The sequence below is a fragment of the Triticum aestivum genome, chromosome 2B (genome assembly GCF_018294505.1).
Source record: "Triticum aestivum cultivar Chinese Spring chromosome 2B, IWGSC CS RefSeq v2.1, whole genome shotgun sequence".
Taxonomy (NCBI): Eukaryota; Viridiplantae; Streptophyta; class Magnoliopsida; order Poales; family Poaceae; genus Triticum; species Triticum aestivum.
This window is the reverse complement of record NC_057798.1, coordinates 173,705,257-173,713,420: the sequence shown is the minus strand read 5'-3', so window position 1 is coordinate 173,713,420 and position 8,164 is coordinate 173,705,257.

Genomic DNA, 8,164 nt, shown 5'->3' with positions numbered 1-8,164 from the left:
TCGAAAAAAGCGGAAGGCAAAAAGCAAATAAACACTCACAACATTTACACATAAATGTTTCAAGCAAAGGCCCACGGCCCAAGTTCATTACACCATGAAAACCCCCAGTGCGTGGGTGGATCTGCTACTTAACAGAATTTTCTACAAAAGATTCTCAGGCATTCCCAGCGTCGCGTCGAGACGTCGACGGCTCCCCCTGGCCGGCCTCCGGGTCCAGTGAAGCACCGGTGTCCTCTTCGGCTTCCGCGTCGCCGTAGACGCCCGTCTCCTCTGAGCTGCCCTCCGGGTCGCGAAGAAGCAAGCCGTAGTCATCGCCATCCACGACCGCACCGTCTTCCGTCCATTTCGGATGGAACTCGTCGTGGAAGGCGAACTTGGCGATATAGCTGGCTCGAGAGGCGATCCGCCCGGCCTGCTCCTGCAGCAACTGCTCCGAGCCAGCGTGCTGACCCATCAGCGCGTCTAGCTGAAGATCCAGATGCCAAGACAGCGCGATCTGGAGCGCCATCTCAGGACTGGCCCGGGCGGCGGAAACACGCCAGTCGCTAAGGTGATCTAGGCCCATCTCCAACCAACATGCCAGACGCGAGAAGCTGCGCGGATGGACGGAATCCGGCCACAAGGCCGTCGTCATCGCGGTACCGGCTCGGGACAGCTACTCCATCTGCGTCCCCAAGGCCCGCAGCCGGGGAGCAGCGGCAATGATCTCCGGGAAGGTCCAGGCCATCAGCGGATCCGTCCCAGACCCAACAACACCGGTCGGGTCGTGCTGATAGCGGACGGCTTCCTCCGCCAGCCGCTGCATCTCCGGAAGGCCCCTGCAGCCAAAGATGAAGCAAGTCAGAAGAGCAACAAAGAAGAAAGGGCCGAGTCCCAACCCGGCAAACAACGAAGAAGTAGCACTTACTGGAGAAAGACTCTTCCAGGTGCTGCGCCTCGAGCAACGTACCATGTTGCTCCCGCTACAAGACACGGTCCTGCTCACCGAGCGCCTTCTCCAGGTCGGCCGCCTTAGCAAGGGCCGCCTTTAGTTCGGCGTCCTTGTCTTCGGTCGCCTTCTCGGCCGCCTCACGGCGGCGAGCCTTAGCCTGGCGGGCCTCCTCAGCCGTGGTGGCCCGCTCTCGCAGACGCTCCACCTTGGCCTGGAGCTGGCCCTTGTTGTCGCCCAGCTGGCCACGCTGCTGGTTCGCCTCGACCAGGGCCTGCTGCGCCTCAATCGCCTTGGCGGCCTCCGCCTTAAGAAGCTCCACCTCGGCCTCGAGGCGGCTCTTGTGACCCGCCAGCTGCTCGTGCAGCCGGTTGGCCTCGTCAAGAGACCGCTGGGCCGCGGCCGCCTCCGCCCTCGCCTACGCCGCCTCGACGCCGAGATGGCCGGAATCAGCAATGAGCCGGTCATAGTGATGACCGGCCCGGAATGGCTGGGTCCGCCAAGACAGCACCTCGGCTGCAAAGAAGAAGAACTCAGCAGGAAGAAAAATAAGACAAGGCTTAAGATTTTGCCCAACTGTTACACAGTTGGCCCGAATCTCGGGGGCTACACCCAGTGGGTGCGCTAGCGGGCCCCCACTAGAAGAAAAGAACTCGACAAAGTACCTGCGGCGACGCGAAGCTCCTCCTCCTTGGCAGCAAGCTGCTCCTTGAGCTCCTGATGCTTGCCCAGGAGCCGGTTGAAGGCGGCAACCCGGAAGGCGTCAAGGTGCTGAAGAGAAGACCAAAGTCAACACAAGGTCAACACTCCTAAGGTTTGACCCAACTACTACATAGTTGGCCCGAACCTCGGGGGCTACACCCAGTGGGTGCACTGGCGCGCCCCCACAGAGATAAAATCACAAGAAAACAAAAAGAAGAAGGGCTTACCAGGATGGCGCGCTCCAGGTCGCATGTCCGCTCCGTCTCGGCCTGGGCGAAGGCCTCAAGGCGCTCCATCCGGCCTCGCAGACGGCGGCTGACGGCATCCAGCGCCGCCTCCTCCTGGGTCAGGGGCCCGAAGACGGCCGCGCCCCCGCTCCGCGCGGGCTGCAGCACGGCAGCTCGGCACCCGCCCTGCCGGGGCACCAAGGCATGCCCCCCGCTGGCCGCTTGCGACGTGGCCAGCACCTCCTCTGACGCCGGGGCACCCTGCGTCGCCACCTCAGGCACCGCCGCCTGTGGTGCCTCCTCCATAGCCGACGGCGCCGCCGCCTGCGGCGCCCCCTCTAGGACGCCGCCTGCACCACCATCAGCCCCCATGCGCTCGACGATGTCGGATCGCGACGGGGTATCGCCCCCCACCTCCATGACCTCCTGGTCGAGGAGCACCACCTCGGGCCGGCCCTCACGGCCGCGCTCCCTCACCGACGATGGTTCAAAAACCGTCGCCTCCACCACCATGCCCTCCGGCATCTCGCGCCAGGCCGGCTCCGTGCTGCCTCGCGCCCACGCCGCTGCCGTGTCGGTCCAAGCCCGGACCGCCGGCGCCTCCAGCTCCGCCTCGGCCCGGTTCCTATCACGCCAGGCCAAGGCCTCGGCGTCGTCCGGGTCCAGGCCGAGGTCCGAGTTGCCTCGTCCCTCCTCCCTGGCCAGGCCGGCGAGGTCGGACCGGCTCCTGCAGAACATGGTCCCTTCGGTGGCCGCGGCCTCCGCTGCCGCCCTCGCCAGCGCGATCGGCGACCTGAAGAAGAAGGCAAAATAAGCAAAGAGACAAGAAATCGGGGCACATGCAAGAAACAAGACTTACCCCGTCAAGACTGGGACCGGAGTCGGCTTCGCGCGCTTCTTCTTGGCCGGCCTTCCAGGCTCGGCCGGGTCCGCTGAGCGCTTCGATCCGCGGGGTCGCGGCGCGATGCTGTCCTTGTCGTGCAGGCGGCTCGTCGCCGCCCCATGCGAGGACCCGGCTCCGCCCGCGTCACCGCCTCCCCCGCCCAACGCTGCTACGCCAAGCAACCGGCGTCACCGTCGCCTTCACCACGACACGAGCAACAATTCAAGACAAAATGAAGAAGAGAAAGACTTGAATCTTACCGGCTCGATGCACAGCGCCGGCGTCGGACTCGGCCACCTCCTCGCCGCCTTGGGCCGCGGGCTCCTCTGGTGCCACCGGCGCCACCTGTAGCGGAGCCCGGGCGTAAGGAACCTCCCGTGACGCGTCGGGACGAACAAGAAGATGCGCGGTGGCAAAGTAAGGAGACCAGATGCTCACCTGCGGCGCCGGGTTCGCCTGGCTATACGGCGCCTTGCCGAATCGCCAATCCTCTCCAAGATTGGCCCTGGAGATGGCGTTGACGGCGCGCGTGGCCTGCTCCCTAGACAGCCGCGTCGTGCCCATTCGGTTGGGGTCCCGCAGGCTGATCATCTCGCCGATGAGGCAGGAGCGCCTCTGAAGCGGGAGGACCCGGCGTGTGATGAACGCGGCAAGAAGGTCCGTGCCGGTGAGCCCGTCCTGCGTCCTCATCACCGTCACCCGCTCGCAGAGGTTGACGATCTCCTGTGACGGGCGCCGGGGCGAGTAGCCCCAGTTCGTCTTCGCCCACGGCGGCGCGATGGCAAAAGGAGGAAGATTGATGTGGTCCGCGCCGTGATTGCGGACGTAGAAGAAGGAATTCTGCCACTTCTTGGCAGAATCCTCAAGCGGAATCTTGGGGAAATCTGCTCCCGACCGCTTGGAGATGACGGCGGCGCCGTAGTCGGCGAACTCCTCGGCCGATGGGCCCTGCTGCTTCAAGGAGAAGAAGCGCGCCCAGAGGTCGATCGTCGGCTCGACCCCCAGGTACCCCTCGCATAGGGTCACGAAGCCGGATAGTTGGACGATGGCGCCGACACCAAGATGGTGCGGTTGAAGCCCGAAGAACTCCAGTAAGGCGCGGAAGAAGGCGCTCGCCGGCAGCCCAAGCCCGCGCTCGAAGTGAGTAAGGAAGATGATGCACTCCTGCCCCTCGGGTCAGGGCCTTTGCTTGCCGCGCGACAGGCGGACACCAACGTCCGTCTCCCACGGCGAGCGCCGCGAAGCTTGAAGCTGCGTGATGTCATCGTTGGTGACGTTGGAGCCCATCCAAGAGCCCGACGGCAGCGCCATGGATAGAAGCGAAAGGAAGAAGGACGACGGAAAAGAGCTCTGCTCGGGGCTGCGGGCGCAGCTGTGCGTCGGTGGCAAGGAGCAGAGCGAGAGCAGGGGGACAGGAGGGCGCGAGCGAGAATAATGTCCGCCGCCCCCTTGCCCCCTCAATTTATAAGCCCCAGTTCAAACGTGGGGAAGTGGGATCGTCTGCACGCGCCCGTTCCACTACCCCGCAATAAGTGCACACTTACACACGCACTAACTGTGCAGGGAAGCGCAACCGGCGCCCAGATGCCTCAATAAATCCGCACGTGTGGCCAAGGGCACGCGGCGGCGGGCCCCCGGCCCATCGCCCAGTCCCGTCACGCACGTGGCCTGTCAGGCCCCTCCGGCTTCCGGGAACCATGTGGCGCCAGCGTGAAGCCCGAGGGATCGCCTCAAGATTCGACGGACTCCTCGGTTCCCGCCACGGTCGGGATGCCGCGATCTGGTTTCCAAGAAAACCGGCACACAGTGGGTGTTGCCGGACCCGGCGTTCGCAGATTCCGCCTTGCTCAAGGGGGAAGCTGCGAAGGCCCACTCATCCGAAGATGGCGGACCTTCACAGCTTCGGGGACTACTGTCGGGGGATGAACCCCAGGCAGGCAACGGAACCCGGATCTATTCCAAAAATAGCAGGGCCCGCATCGCCTCGCAAACCGGCGTGCGCCAGGCCGGGTCGCTCGACCCGGCAAGGCACGCAACCCGGCCAAGTCCCTCGACTCGGCAAGGTACGTCGACCCGGCCGCAGCGGCTGGCACAAGGCAACTCAACCCGGCACAACCTTGGCTTCCCCAGCAAGCCAACTCACCCGTGGCGTCCACGGCAACCCAGCCACGGGTCAGCTCCCGTCCCATCCAGGCCGTACGATGGGACGAGACCTCAATCACTAATGACCAAGACTACAGTGCCCCCACCCATGCCCGTGGTCAGCCAGAGCATGGCAACAGTGCCCCTTACCTACCCGCTGAACAGGGCTGGCACGGCAACAGTGTTCCGGCCCTCACCACTGACGACAGCAAGCGGCAGCCTAACGAAGAACACTGTGTATGGATCGACTCGGCCACGCCATGACGATCGACAAGACGACGCACAGTCCCCCTAGGCACATGGGGCCCGCACCTAGGGGGACCCAGCGAACCACAAGCCCTCAAGCGGGACCCAACCCGGTACCCCGGACACCGACAATACGGACCCACTGACTCGGCATATTACCATTGTAGCCCTAGGTGGGTTGATCTATAAAGCCCCCCAGGAGTCCACGCCTATAGAGGCAAGAATTGGAGATATCCAACAGAGACACATGGCATGCAAAGCCACACGAGATAGAACAAGCAAGATAGGACTAGCCACTACATAGAACACCAAGGAGAAGGAGCAGCCGGAGCCTTGGCCAGCCTCCTTCCTCCTCCAAATAGCTCCAGGAGCGACATTGTACTATCAACCATCCAACTAAACTCGGCAGGACTAGGGGTGTTATCTCTCCGGAGAGCCACGAACCTGGATATGTCCGGCGTCCCGCGCCCGCGCATATCAACCTCGCCTCCGAAGCCCACCAGCGCCATCGAGCCTCCTCCTCTCTTTAGCCATCCCTTGGCATCTGCCGTGCGCCCACCACGACACTTCTGGTTTGCTTTCGGTGCAAGAAAGATCATCGCGAGGGTTTCATTCCGTTTGGACTCCGTTTAGTATTCCTTTTCTTCAAAACTCTAAAATAGGCAAAAAAAACACAAACTGGCACTGGGCCCACGGTTAATAAGTTAGTCCCAAAAATAATATAAAAGAGCATATTAAAGCCCATTAAACATCTAAAACAGATAATATAATAGCATGGAACAATCAAAAATTATAGATAGGTTGGAGACGTATCAAACATCCCCAAGTTTACTTCCTGCTCGTCCTCGAGTAGGTAAATGATAAAAATAGAATTTTTGATGTGGAATGCTACCTAACATATTTATTCATGTAATTTTTCTTTATTGTTGCATGAATGTTCATATCCGAAAGATTCAAGACAAAAGTTTAATATTGACTTAAAAACAATAATACTTCAAGCATACTAACAAAGTAATCATGTCTTCTGAAAATAACACGGCCAAAAAAAGCTATCCCTACAAAATCATATAGTCTAGCTATGCTCTATCTTCATCACACAAAATATTTAATCATGCACAACCCCGATGACAAGCCAAGCAATTGTTTCATACTTTTGATGTTCTCAAAGGTTTTCAATCTTCACGCAATACATGAGCGTGAGCCATGGACATAGCACTATAGGTGGAATAAAAGGGTGGTTGTGGAGAAGACAAAAAGGAGAAGATAGTCTCACATCAACTATGCGTATCAACGGGCTATGGAGATTCCCATCAATAGATATCAATGTGAGTGAGTAGGGATTGCCATGCAATGGATGCACTAGAGCTATAAGTGTATGAAAGCTCAAAAAGAAACTAAGTGGGTGAGAATCCAACTTGCTTGCTCACGAAGACCTTGGGCATTTTGAGGAAGCCCATCATTGGAATATACAAGCCAAGTTCCATAATGAAAATTCCCACTAGTCTATGAAAGTGACAACATAGTAGACTCTCTATCATGAACATCACGGTGCTACTTTGAAGCACAAGTGTGGAAAAAGGATAGTAGAATTGCCCCTTCTCTCTTTTTCTCTCATTTTCTATTTGGGCCTTCTCTCCTTTTTTATGGCCTCTTTTTTTGGTCTGGAGTCTCATCCCAACTTGTGGGGGAATCATAGTCTCCATCATCCTTTCCTCACATGGGGCAATGTTCTAATAATGAAGATCATCACACTTTTATTTACTTACAACTCAAGAATTACAACTCGATACTTAGAACAAAATATGACTCTATGTGAATGACTTCGGCGGTCTACGACGATGTGCAATGAATCAAGAGTGACATGTATGAAAATATTATGAACGGTGGCTTTGCCACAAATACGATGTCAACTACATGATCATGAAAAGCAATATGACAATGATGGAGTGTGTCATAATAAACGGAACAGTGGAAAGTTGCATGGCAATATATATCAGAATGGCTATGGAAATGCCATAATAGGTAGGTATGGTGGCTGTTTTGAGGAAGGTATATGGTGGGTGTATGGTACCAGCGAAAGTTGCACGGTACTAGAGAGCCTAGCAATGGTGGAAGGGTGAGAGTGCGTATAATCCATGGACTCAACATTAGTAATAAAGAACTCACATACTTATTGCAAAAATCTCATAGTTATTGAAACAAAGTCCTGCGCGCATGCTCCTAGGGGGATAGATTGGTAGGAAAATACCATCGCTCGTCCCCGACCGCCACTCATAAGGAAGACAATCAAAAAATAAATCATGCTCCGACTTCATCACATAACAGTTCACCATACGTGCATGCTATGGGAATCACAAACTTTAACAGAAGTATCTCTCAAATTCACAACTAATCTACTAGCATGACTCTAATATCACCATCTTCATATCTCAAAACAATCATAAAGAATCAAACTTCTCATAGTATTCAATGCACTTCATATGAAAGTTTTTATTATACCCATCCTGGACGCCCATCATATTAGGACTAATTTTATAACCAAAGCAAATTACCATGCTGTTCTAAAATACTCTCAAAATAATGTAAGTGAATCATGAGAGATCAACAATTTCTATAAAATAAAACCACCGCCGTGCTCTAAAAAGATATAAGTGAAGCACTAGAGCAATATTGTCTAGCTCAAAAGATATAAGTGAAGCACATAGAGTATTCTAATAACTCACGATTCATGTGTGTCTCTACCAAAAGGTGTGTACAGAAAGGATGATTTTGGTAAACTAAAAATCAAAGACTCAAATCATTCAAGACGCTCCAAGCAAAACACATATCACGTGGTGAATAAAAATATAGCCTCAAGTAAAGTTACTGATAGATGAAGACGAAAGAGGGGATGCCTTCCGGGGCATCCCCAAGCTTAGGCTTTTGGTTGTCCTTGAATTTTACCTTGGGGTGCCTTTGGCATCCCCAAGCTTAGGCTCTTGCCACTACTTATTCCAAAGTCCATCAAATCCTTACCCAAAACTTGAAAACTTCACA